Source organism: Mustela nivalis (assembly GCF_964662115.1).
Source record: "Mustela nivalis genome assembly, chromosome: 11".
NCBI lineage: Eukaryota > Metazoa > Chordata > Mammalia > Carnivora > Mustelidae > Mustela > Mustela nivalis.
Window position 1 is genome coordinate 45,105,184 of NC_139030.1, and position 13,552 is coordinate 45,118,735.

Genomic DNA, 13,552 nt, shown 5'->3' on the forward strand with positions numbered 1-13,552 from the left:
GCTTTTTAAGAAAAACCAAGTTTGAAGCCATGCTAACAAAACTGAAGGCAGAACAGAGAAAGGTAAAGAAACCAGGTCTTTGATGACATGGTTGGACTCCCACCTTGTCTTTTTAGTTTTATTAGCCAATACATCACTTCATTGCTTAAATCTGTCTTGAATTTTCTGTTGCTTGAGATTAAAAGTAGGAATGCCTGGGTGGCTCAGTAGGTTAAGCATCTGACTCTTGGTCTCAGCTCTTGGTCTTGCTCTCAGGGTCAGGAGTTCAAGCCCCATGCTGTGCTCCACACCCAGCCTGGAGCCTTACTAAGAAAAAAAAAATAAAAAGTATTCCACTGTCACAGAAGAAGAATATGGATGGGGAGATACTGAAAGGAGCTAGATTAGATGGAAGACTAAGCATGAAGTGGTAAGGTACAAGGTGGCAGTGAGAAGGTCATTGAAAAAAGAGAATTAATATGAGAGGCTAGCTCATTTGCTCACATTTAAATCCAGATCCACACAATGTTCTACCACCACTGCTGCCAGGACTGGATTGCACTCCAAAAGCCTCTCACACCCCACTCCCACCCTCCCATTTATAACTCTGCCACCACAGACACAAACAAGTATAGCAACATAGAGGAATTCGCAGAGGGATCCAAGATCAATGCAGGCAAAAGTCAGCAGGATGATGGGTTTTGGAATTGAAAGAACACAGACTGGATGGCAAATTGATAGACCCTAAAAGGGCCAAAGCTTTAAAAGGAAAAGAACCCCCAAAAAGGGTTTTATGGGTGGATTTTGAGCCCAAATACCTCTGAAGAACAAATTAAAGAATATTTTGGAGCCTTTTCAGGAGATTGAAAATATTGAACTTTCCATGATACAAAAAAGAAAGAAAGAAAGAAAGAAAGAAAGAAAAAAGAAAGAAGAGGATTTTGTTTCATCACTAAACAGATGAAGAGCCAGTAAAGAAATTATTAGAGTGCAGATTATCACCAAATTGGTTCTGGGAAGTGTGAAGCCAAGTTGCACAACACAAAGAGGTATATAGGCAGCAAAAGCAACAACAAAAAGGAGGAAGAGGTGCCACAGCTGGTAGACCAGATGGTAGTAGGGGTTGTGGACGAAATCAGGACCAAAACTGGAACCAAGGATCTAATAACTATTATGATCAAGAATATGGAAATTACAACAGTGCCTATGGTGGGGATCAAAGCTATAGGGACTATCACGGCTATGATTATAATGGGTATAACTATGGGAACTATGGATGTGGACAGGGATATGCAGACCACAGACCACAGAGCACTTATGGCAAGGCCTCTCGAGGGGTTGGCAGTCACCAAAATAAGTGCCAACCATAGGAGGATGTTGGTGAAAACAGTGGAACTTTACTGCAGGCAGTGTGTCACCCTGACCACATCTATGTCTGGGAGTCACATGTTGCAGGCAGAGCAGAAGGCATACACCAGAAAAATGCTGTCCTGTGGAGGAGACTGCTAAAGTAACCCATCTCGCAGGATGACACTGAAGATTGGTCTTCTGTTGATCTAAGACGATTATTTTGTAAAAGACTTTCTAGTGAACAAGACACAACTGTGTCCAACTGTATATGGCCACCAATTAGTCTTCTCTGTTTTTACTTTGCCTTCTGCTGTGTGATGATTTGATGTAGATTTGTTTACAAATTTCATTTGTATAAACATAGTATTTATTTGTATAACATGACTTCAAGTTAAACATCAAATAAATGCTTCCTTATGTGGAAAAAAATATGTGAGGCTAAAGTATATTGATTGGACTAGAATTCCCACACAGAATAAAAGGCTAAGGGAAAAAAAATTAAGGAATAGAGGAAGTGAGGAGTTTGAGCCCACTCACAAGAAAAGACATGTAAAACATAAGGCTAAAAGTTAAAGAGATATTTATTTGAATCCTCAGCCTAACCCTAGTCCCAACAGATGATATCATCCTAAAAACAGAAGATGTAAAGCAACAACTATTTAAAACCTACAAAGTGCTCACCGCAAAAGGTACAATCAGGGTCCATAAAACAGTGTGTAAAACTACAAATATTGTGAAAAGCAAAAAAAATCCGTAAAAATTGGATAAATAAATGGGAAATTTGGGGTTGTATCTTGGAATGAAAGAGTGGTCAGATTAAGAACCAAAGGCAAGAAGGGTAGGGTGACTGAATGACAGATTGGGAAACTCTCATTAGAAAGGATAGAACTGATCAAGCCATTCCACTTATTCATACTGTCATACCTTTCATACATACTAGGGCACATTCTGTCAAGAGAACATGTAGTCCATTGACATATAACTCCTGTAAGCCCCAATAGAGTAAACAAGGCAAACCGAGGGAACCACTAGAAGAAAGAGGCTCAGCAACAATCCACACAGAATCACTGAGTCTTCATATTTCAGTAATGAAAAGGTAAATAAATAAAACACTTCTGGGTTTCCAGTACACCTTTTAAGAGGCTGAAAGTTGGGGCACCTGGGTGGTTCAGTTGGTTAAGTATCTGCCTTAGGCACAGGTTATGCTCTCAGGGTCCTGGGTCAAGTCCCATATCTGGCTCCCTACTCATCAAAGAGCTTGCTTCTCTCTTTCCCTCTGCCTCCCCGCCCTGCTCACCCACGCTCTCTCTTTCTCAAATAAATAAAATCCTAAAAAAGAAGAACAAGAAGAAGAACAAGAAGAAGAAGAAGAAGAAGCTGAAAGTTGTTACTCCAAGTTAACAAATTTAAAAAAAAAAAAAAAAGAACAAACTGAAAAATCAACAACTCTTAGATCCAAAAGAGAACTGAGGTCACAGGGCAAAATGTTGCTCCCCAAATTGGAGATATCAACAGTGAATACAGAGAATCACAACTTACTGGAGTAACAAACTCTGAGGAAACCAATAGCAGGGTAGGGAAACCTGAACTATAATTAATGAATTGCTGAGCACTCAATGTAGATAACTCTGAGAGTTAAAAACTCAAGGGAGACCCAGTCATTGGAGGCTCCCACACATTTCTTAGATTTAACTCCTGGATCCCTATCACATTCTCACAGTGAATATCAGAGAAAAATCAATATCCCTCCTTCTCTACCATGTTGTTGGCAGAGGAAGGGAAAAAGGAACCACATGGAAATATACTAGAGCATTCTGTTCTTAGCAAGGTCTGTCTTTAGAAGGTACTATTGAATCACAGCCTCACCTGCTGTGGTTTTATCAGAGCCTAACTTGCTAGCCTGGGGGAGGGGAAAGACCCACCTCCAGCCCCCTCTAGCCATCCTGTTTCAGTTAAGGGTATGGAGGGAAGAGGACTGAAAAGCACGTTTGAGGCTCACAGTCCAAAGGCACAGGGATACTAAAAGACTAAAAGAGACTAGATCATAGGATTATAAAACACTTTCCTTCCCCTTTACCTTATCATCATATTATTAAAGGTCTATAGATATTTATAGCAGTGCCTTTTACCTTGTACATCATGTCCAGCTGCCAAGAAAAAAAATCACAAGGTATACTAAAAAGCAAAAAACATAAGTGAAAGAGATAGAGAGAGCCTCAGAACCAGGCTCAGATAGAGAAGGGATGTTGGAATGATCAGATCAGGAATTTAAAATAGCTATCATTAATATGCTAAGGGCTCTGATAAGTAGACAGCATGCAAGAACAGATGGGCAATATAAGCAGAGAGATGGAAATTCCAGGAAAGCACCAAAAAGAAATGCTAGAGATAAAAAACACTGTAACAAAAATGAATAATGCCTTTGTTCGACTTATTAGTAGACTGGCCACAGCTGAAAAGAGAATCTCTGAGTTTAAAAATATTTCAATAGAAACCTCCAAAACTGAAAAAGCAAAGAGAAAAAAGACTGAACAAAAAATAAAAAGAACAAAATATCCAAGAACTGGGCACAAAAGATGTAACATATGCATAATGGGAACACTAGAAGAAATGAACAGAAGAAATATTTGAAACTATAATGACTAAGAACTTGCCCCAAATTAATGTCAGACACCAATTCACAGATCCAGGATGCTCAGAGATTACCAAACAGGATAAATTCCTCCCAAAAAACTACACCTGGTTATATCATTTTCAAACTACAGAAAATCCTGAAAGAAGCCAGAGGATAAGAATATGTTACCCACAGAGGAGCAAAGATAAGAATGATATCTGACTTCTCAGAAACCATGAATGTAAGGAGAAAGTGGAGTGAAATGTTTAAAGCATTGATGGGAAAACCCACCAAATTAAAATTCTGTAGCCTATGAAATTATCCTTCAATAATGAAGAAATAAAGACTTTCTCAAACAAACAAAAATTTAAGGAATTCATTGCCAGTAGAACTGCCTTGCAAGAAAATTTAAAAGAGGTTCTTTAGAGAGAAGGAAAATATATGTCGGACAGTTGTCTCTATATAAAGAAAGGAAGAGCACTGGAGAAGTAAGTGAAGGAAAAATAAAATTTTTTATCTTTCTTCTCACTGTTTTAACGGATAAGTTTGTTCACAATAATAACAACACTGGAGGGGCACCGGGGTGGCTCAGTCGGTTAAGTGTCTGTCTTTGGCTCAGGTCATGATCCCAAGGTCCTGGGATAGAGCCCCACATCACACTCCCTGCTCAGTGAGGAGTCTGCTTCTCCCTCTGCCTTTCCCCACTGCTCATGTGTTCTCTCTCTCAAAAATAAATAAAATCTTAAAAAATAATAACAACAACAACAACACTGGATTCAACATATATGCTTGTATACGTATACTTACATATAAGTAAAATGAATGGCAAGAAAGATACAAGGGACAGGAGGAAGAAATTTGTATTATTTTGTTATGATAAAGTATACACACTTTATGGAATCATAAACCAGGCAGTTAAAGCCACAAAAGGCAGAAAAGGGGCAACAAATAGAAAATAGTAACAAATGTGGTAGCTATTAATCCAACTATACCAATAATCACTTTGAATGTCAACAGTCTGAATGCACAATTAAAAGACAGAGATTGTCAGAGTGGATCTAAAAACATGACCCAGGAGGGGCATGATGGCAGCATCTAGCACTCATTTCCTCCTAAAAGCATCAATCTGGACAGTTGCTCATGTATGAAAATACCTTTGCAAGAGCCAAGGATTCCAGGTGATAGAATACAGAATCTGGGTGAAGCACAGAAGTATGAAAAGATGTACTGAGGATGATAGAAAATAGATTTATGTTGTTTCCATCACCCATCCTCTAAGCCTGGACAGCCTATGCCAAGAGACAGACCCTCTCCATAGCAAAAGACAAGTAAAGTGACTACACAATTTCACTGAGGCCCAGCGCCAGCAAACTTCTGCAGCCTTAGGTAGCTCTCTATAGGCTCCCACAAACCCAAGTCCCCAGATTACTACAGTGCCTTTAGGCTCCCATGGCCCCAGGGGACTCCCTTGGCTCTAGACTTCCACAGGGGATTCTACAAACCCAGGCCTCTAGCTCACCTGGGTGCTACCCAGCTCTAGTGGCCCCAGAAGTCTCCCCTGGCCCTAGATTCCTGGAAGGATCCTGATAACCCAGACTCTTGGCGCATCCTAGTACTAGCCACTGTCCATGGCTCTGGGTAGTTCCTGTGGCCCCTGGCTCCCCAATAGTTCCCATGAACCCAGGCTCTGGGTGGGCACCCACAAATCCAGGCCCTTTGCTGGGCCCGGTACTAGGATGAGTACCACAAACTGAGGCTTTCAGCCCACCCCAGCATCAGGCCAGCTCCTGTGGCCCCAGGCCCCTTGCCAACCCCAGTGTCATGCAGGCTCCTGGGGATCTAGACTCTAGACAGCCTGCCACAGACCCAGGCTCCTAGCCTACCCCATCATCAGGCCAGCCTCCAGGGTCCTAGTCTTAAAGTTGGCTCCAAAGATCCAGGCTCATGGTCTGTATCAGCAGCAGTCTGGACCTGCAGAACTAAACTCTAGGCTGGTCATCAAGGCCTCAGGTGACAGAATGACTCCTGCAACCCTAGTACGAGGCTGGCTCCATGAAACCAGGTTCCTGCTCCATTCCAGTTCCAGATCAGCACCTGCAGACTCAGATGACAGGCCCACCCCAGTGATCCTGGTAAGTGGCTGGCCCCTATGGGCATAAAAAGTGACCAGTAATGTGAACAGAAATAATCTCTCTAAATAAAACAATAGGTTGCTTTGTTGGAGAGAGAGAATGCAGCAGGGGAGTGGCAGGCAGAGGGAAGAGCAGTTACCCTGCTGAGCAAGGAGGCCAACGTAGGATTCGATCCCGGGACTCCGGGATCATGACCTGAGCTGAAGGCAGACACTTAACCAACTGAGCCACCCAGGCATCCCACAATAGGTTATTTGAAGTATACTTTCTGTGTCTGTGTATTTCTCTCTCTTTCTCTTTCTCTCTCTAGGTTTCTTATAAACAAACCCCTGTTGAACACTGATTGTATACAGGGCACTGAGCTAAATGTTAGCAACCAAAAATAGGGGCTCATTGTCTAGTGGGAAAGACATACATTGGGGTAACTATGCTCTTACAGATGGTATTAATTCAGTTTGTGGATAATCTGTAGGTTAGTGTTCCTATGAAAAAATGTATGATAGACTGAATAATGACCTTCCTAAAATGTCCATGCTCTATTCCCAGAACCTGTGAACATGTTATCTTACATAACCAAAGGGGAAAAGTCCACAAAGCAAATGTTTGATTAAGTGAAGGATGTTGAGATGGAGAGGTTACTCTGGATTACCCAGGTGGATCCAATCTATTCATATGAATCTTTAAGAGTGAAGTACCTTCCTAGATTGTGGTCAGAAGGAGAATGTGACTATGGAAGAAAGGTCAGGGAGATGCAACATTCCTGGTTTTGAAGTGGAGAAAAGGGGTCACAAGTTAAGGAATGTGGGAAGCCTCTAGAAGTTGGAAAGGCAAGAACGGATTCTTCCAGAGAGCCTCCAGAAGAAACCAGCCCCCCTGACACCTTGACTTTAGCCCAAGGAGCAGGATTTTGAACTTCAGATCTCTGGAACTGTAAGATAATAAGTCTGTATCATTTTAAACCACAAAGTGCATGGTGATTTGTTATAGCAACAAGAGAAAATATAACATGAATAACATGCATATTGTCCCTGATGGACAATATGGTTTCAGACCCCAAAAGCCCACCAGGGTGAATTTCCTTGCAAGAAGAATAGCCATCTAGGGAACCTCAGTGAATGCCTCTCTCCTAGAGCTGGGGAATTTCTGAGGAGGCAGAAAGTTCACTCACACTAAGGCTCACCTGGGTCATGGGCACATCCTGACTTCTGGCAGAGGATGGGGAGAGCTATTGAGGGTGCCCCAATGGTATGATCGTGCCACTACTAAGTGATAAGGTCTGTAGGCCCAGGATAGGACTCAAACTCTAAGCGACTACATCACATTTGGGGGCTTACAGAGAAACTGTAACTCAAGGGTTGGTCAGCAGAGAGGCTTATCAGCCTCACTTATCAGCAGTGAGGCTTATCAGCAGAGAGGGAACACTATGGTCATAGCTAACCTGGGTCTGTGGAGAAAGTGGAAATCAACTCCTGGCATACGATTCTTGAAGTTAAGCTCACTGGCTTCTGTAGGGACTTTGGTGACAGATGAGATCTATGTGGCCTACGAGCTCCCCAGGCACCACCCCTGCTGCTGAGTAGAATGTGAACAAATGGTGGCTTTACAGCATGGCACAGCTGAGAGCCCACAGGCAGTGATTTTAGAAGAGAAGGGTATTTGGGGGGATCCCAGATGGCAAGGCCTCAATCTTGGGGGCTACCCAGGCAGACAGAATTGGAAAGTGGCAGAAATGAAAGAATGTCAGGCTGTGCCTTTCTACTGAGAAGGCAGAGTTGGGGAAGAGTCTGCCAAGTAGTGAGAAAGGAAAGAGCCATCTGCTTAGCCAGCCAAGACAGCTGAACCTATCCTGTGGGTTCTCCCTCCCATGCATAGGTCCCTCCTATCCTGGGCAAGGTTACAGTGCCAGCAGTAACACTCCTCAGAGATGGTAGGGAGAGCTGCTACTGGTGAGATGTGGAATCATCCCTCAGACCCCACCCAACTATCTGATTGATTTGGCGGGAGGAAAACAGGTTCTTATACAGGGTGCTGCTTTTCAGTCAATGGTAGCCTAACACCCAGGTCACACCTTCAAAAACAGAGTACAAATGACCCTTGAACAACATGGGGTTCAGGGATGCCAACCCCTCACATAGTTGAAAATCTGTGCATAACTTTTGACTCCCTTAAGAGTTAACTACTAGTAGCCTACTGCTGGCTGGAAGCCTTACTGATAATATAAACAGTCAATAATGCACATTTTGGATATTACATGTATTATAAACTGTATTCTTATAATAAAGCAAGCTAGAGAAAAGAAAATGTTATTAAGAAAATCATAAAATACATTTACAGTACTGTACTATATTTACCAAAAAAATCTGCATAGAAGTGGACCCCCATAGTTGAAATCCATGTTGCTCAAGGGTCAGCTGCATTTTATATCAACAGAAATTCCTCCTTTGCTGGAATGATTGCCAATTAAACCCTTTTAGAATATGGAACATATCCAGAAGGTTTGGATTTGCCCGTGCAAGTAAAAGTCTCCAACAGATAGCAGTTGGAAAGTTATGGTTGGAAGTTTATTCTCACCAGCTTGAAATAGTATTAAGGATCCTACATTTTGATTAGATAGAGCAGAGTGTACAACAAGTAAGCCAAATCAATCACGGTTGGGCATGGCGGGTATCTGATGCAAATAAGTAGGTAATAGACGTTCACAGAGGGCTACAGGAGTTGGAGCCCAAATTCCAACAACCAGTTCTGAAGTTGATTCAAGGCCCTGAGGAAGTAGGTGGGTATGGGAGGCCAGAGCAGGGTTCAGATGTGGAACACCTTCTAGGAATTTAATCAAAAGATTACTTTCTTCTAGATAGTTGTTTTTATAACAGAGCTAACAGGGAGCTATAAAGTGACTTTTGCTCAAGGGCATCCTAAAGGCCATGCCAGATGTTTGACAAACAGATGATAAGTATATCCCAGCTAGACATCTGACAAACATGTGATAAATATATACATAGCATGATTAGCGGCCATTACTTCACACATCCTGCATTCACATACTCTTCTAAGCCTCAAGGCCTCACCTCTTCTATCTCTAGGATACATTGACTCTAAGATCACTTACATTTCCATGAGCTGATACTGCTCGGCTATCTACAGATTTTTATCTCTTAGTACATTCCTATTTCACTTTACTCTCCCTTGAGGGTTTTTTGATCTAGATCCTACAGCAGGAGCTACAGAAGTATTCTTCACCATAATGGGCAGAAACTTTCTACACCTTGGATCTAGAGTGGGGCTTTAATAATACATGAAAATTTAGAAAAATGGTACAAAGTGTACATGGGGGTAGCTCAGTGGGTTAAGCCTCTGACTTTGGCTCAGGTCATGAGCAGAGCCTCTGGGGCTCTGCCTAGTATTGGCCCTGTGTTTAGCGTGGGCCCCGCCTCCTTCCCCCACCAACCTCCCCACATAGGTTTCTGCAAGGCCCTCCTGACCTACATCTGGTTCTGCCCTCAGTGGGAAGTCTGCTTCTCCCTCTCCCTCTGCCCCTTCCCCAACTTGTGGGTATGCACATGTGCTCTCTCTCTCTCTGTCAAATAAATAAGTAAAATCTTAAAAAAAAAAAAAAAAAGACAAAGAAAAATGGTACAAATAGCAACTTTAAAAGACTTTTAGAAGAAAATGTAGATGAATATCATACGGCCTTGATGCAAGGTAGGATTTTTTTTAAGTAAGACATGCAAACTATAAAGGAAAAGATTAGTAAAGACCCATATTTTAGAAAATAACATCTCTTCAGAAAGATAAGAGAAATTATGATTGTTTCTCCAAAACTGAAGCTTCCAGAGACTATGAAATGACTGCACTGGAATTGCTACATTACCCACACCACAGTAAATGTATTGGCTTCAATACTGAGCATGCCATGAAATCATCCATTTTCACTACCAACTTTCTGACCAGGATTTGATAATGGCACTATGGTGAAGAAATGGTGTGTATACACAAGACACAAAGACAATGATCAGTTTTGCTGTTTTGCTTTTCTCTACAAAGGACAAAAAAAAGAGGGGGGGGGTCACATAAGGACCGATGTCCTGATAGGAAAACAGCTATCACAATGGATTTCTGAAGGAAGTGGCCAGACTCAATGTGCCCTTTTTCCTATCACGAGAACACACTTCTGATAGAGCACTGAGACTCTAGAAAAATCTGCTCTCCTCTCAAATATTCTTGCCTGCCCTTGAAACAGGTTTATGTTTAGTTTATAAACAGGTTTAGTTTATTCCCTAAATGAGTAGCTCTTAAATAGTAATAGGCATTAGAATCATCTACAGAATCTAGAAAAAAAAAATTTCACATCTTGGACCCGATCACAGTGATGTTGATTAGTAAGTCTGGCTGCAGTCCTGGCATCTACATTTTTAAAATTTATATTCCCCAAGTGATTCTGGTGTGAAGCCCTGATTGAGACTTACTCCTACAGACCTTTGGACTCCTGACTATGACTAAGCATTTTGTTTTTTACTACTCTGTACCTCAATCCTTACGACTGATCCCTGCTCTTATGTTCTTCCAACTAGTTGCTCACTTCACTCTCTATGTCCTCAATCAGTAACCCATACTTACATGCAAATCATATTAACAAATAATGTATACAGCAAGCAGGTAGCCAGATAGCACCAACTCACTGGCTTTTAATAATGAAATGGGAAAACTGAGAAGATGAGAAAATACTGAGAAAGAGGAAAAATGACAGAGTGATGGGAAGCACATCAAGATTGAGGCCTAAAAGAGGAAACAATGGATCAACTCTTGTCAGATGGGAGGAAGCTTCTAAAGGCTAGTCCTCCTCCCTTCCTCCTTTTATAGAATATTACCTGTAGCATAATCTCTGCACCAGCTGTCTCCTTCCCAACAGCTTCCCTACTGGTTGCCTAATCTCAGTGGGACGGATACAGAAGTTCTCTTATTTCTTTTTCCAGGAGTGAAGGAGATAAATTTCTCTTCCTCAGGTTATTTGGAATTACTTCCACTAATATGCTACATTTTTTGAAATGTCTAGCTACTCCCATGAAGGCTCTTTCTTCTTCAACCTCCACATAAGTTAAACACCCTGTAACAGAGGTCATCTTCCTTTCCTGCTTACCACCTTCTAGAGTTAGCACAGGAATTTTGGGCATATTGTACTCTATAATTTTTGACACAGATGGTTGGCTAAGCAAGATTACAGTGGTCAAAAAGAGGTATTCAGGGACATGCTTCTTCACTGGTATCATTACATGTAGTTCGAAGATTTCTAAAAACTGTTTCAATTGCCCTCAGGGATAATCTTTTGCCTCTATAATAAACAGTTCCATTCACTACGGCAAATATTGGGTTTGAACTCTTAATATTAGTTCTTGGTTTGACAAAGACCGTTATGTTTAAAGAAAAAAAAAAACTGAGGCAACATATGAAATGAAATTTCTAAGAACCTTCTAGGAATTTTATCAAATTTTAACACTATTATAAACATCTTGTTTCTAAAATATTTGAGGATAATAAACACAGGTAATGTGGGTTTGAGTTAGGCCATTAAAACAAAGAAGCCAGGTTTGTGGATATAGTTAATCATACTGTTAGCTATAGAAGCCTGGATAGCAAAAGTAATAACTGCATAAGAAGCTTACTTTTACCAACTTTATTCTCCAAGAACAACCATCCCCAAATTTAGTGCCCAGGCCTCTTTCAACTTGGTTCCTAAATAAGTTTTGGAATTCTTGGGACATTTAAGTACTTGTGGAATTAAATACTGGGACACTATTTATCATATTTAATCTATATCATAACCAAAGATGATACTCCCCTGACGGATCGTGTTTCAGCCACTGTCAGTCACAAAAATGATCTGGTTCCTCTGCTGCCACACAGACTTGAGTTCTGATCCTTCTCTTTGTCAGTTATTTTGGTTGATAGTTGGAAGAAGTACAATAAGAGCAGGTATTTCCTTTCCTTTCTTTTTTTTTTTTTTTAAGAATTTATTTATTTATTTGACAGAGAGAAATCACAAGTAGGCAGAGAGAGGAGGGAAGCAGGCTCCCCACTGAGCAGAGAGCCCGACATGGGGCTTGATCCCAGGACCCTGAGATCACGACCCGAGCCGAAGGCAGAGGCTCCAACCCACTGAGCCACCCAGGCGCCCCCAGGTATTTCCTTTCTAAGTGATTCTCTAACTACAGAACCTTTACAAACTTGCTTATCTGGCATTCCAAGAGTTGGCAGGTCAACAAGTATCAAGTGCCTACTGCATGCCAAGCACTGTTCCAGGCACTGAGGATACTAGGGAAATCAGTACAGATAGAGTACCCACCCATCCAAAAAGGGAAGGGAACTAGAACTCCTGACATACATACTCCACTGGAAGAATGCTTCTATAATTTGTGCTTATTTGTTTGCTGAGGATGTGTTAGAATTCTTTTGAGCTAGCTATTTACTCAAAAGTTCTACCCCTGTATTAACTAGATTCAGCCAAAGAACTTCTTACTCCAAAGTCAAACTTAAATCTGAAGTTCTTTCCACTTCCTCTTTATAGAACTTTACAACATTGACCAGTTTCATAGTTCTTCATCTTAGAGATTACTTAAATTACAAAGTGCTTACACATTTATGAGTCTTTCTTTAAGAATAGCCTATAAAATAAATTTTGTCTGTGAGCACATTTTTAAGTGGGCAAACTAGCAGTAAAACCAGGAGTATGGTTTTGTTTTGTTTTGTTTTTGTCTTTCATGTTCATGTTTCTGATCTTTAACCCCTTTCAAAAATAAATGTGGTCAAAACAAAACCATAAATATCTAGAAGCTAAGTCCTGAAATAAATTAGATGGGCCCCCAAGGCCATCATGCTTCTACTGTATGATTTCTGTACCGTATCTTACCCAAGTCGTTTAACTTTCAGTTTCATAATCTAATAACTCTGGTTTCATTGTTTTTCTACTTAACTTCTTAAATGCTTGCCCAGATAAAAGCTTCTGCCTATTTAGCCACATTTGAGCCTTACCAAAGTGCAATAAGATCAATAACAAGGGGAGATCTTCAGATTCCACTTTCCTTCACTGCTTTGTAGAAATATACATATTAATTTTTGCATTTACCAGTTTATTATAAAAGGATATGATAAAGGATACAGATGAACATCCAGATGGAAGAGATATAGAGGACAAGGTATGTGGGAAGAGGTGCCAATCTGCCATGCCCTCTCTGGGAATGCCGCTCTTTTAGCCTCTCCATGTGTTCACCAACTAGCTGCCTTATAATAATGAAACTCTATAAGAATATTTTAATAGCAGATTGAAAGAGGGGTAGTAATTATTTACAAAAACACAAACACACATCCATATATATATATTTTATATTTATATTAAAAGGTAATTTTTAGGGCTTTATCTTCAGGGACTAGAAATGCAATTATTTAATTACAGCATTTAAAGTAACCAAAAAAAAAAAAAACACAA

The 13,552-nt window shown here is 40.8% G+C and overlaps 1 pseudogene across 1 annotated transcript; it reads left to right on the top strand.

The window, feature by feature from the left end:
- The first annotated feature begins 504 nt into the window (after positions 1 to 504).
- On the top strand, positions 505 to 1,349 carry LOC309843968 (heterogeneous nuclear ribonucleoprotein D-like pseudogene; annotated as a pseudogene). Its single transcript has one exon. The product of its transcript is annotated as a heterogeneous nuclear ribonucleoprotein D-like pseudogene (transcript).
- Positions 1,350 to 13,552: the final 12,203 nt, after the last annotated feature.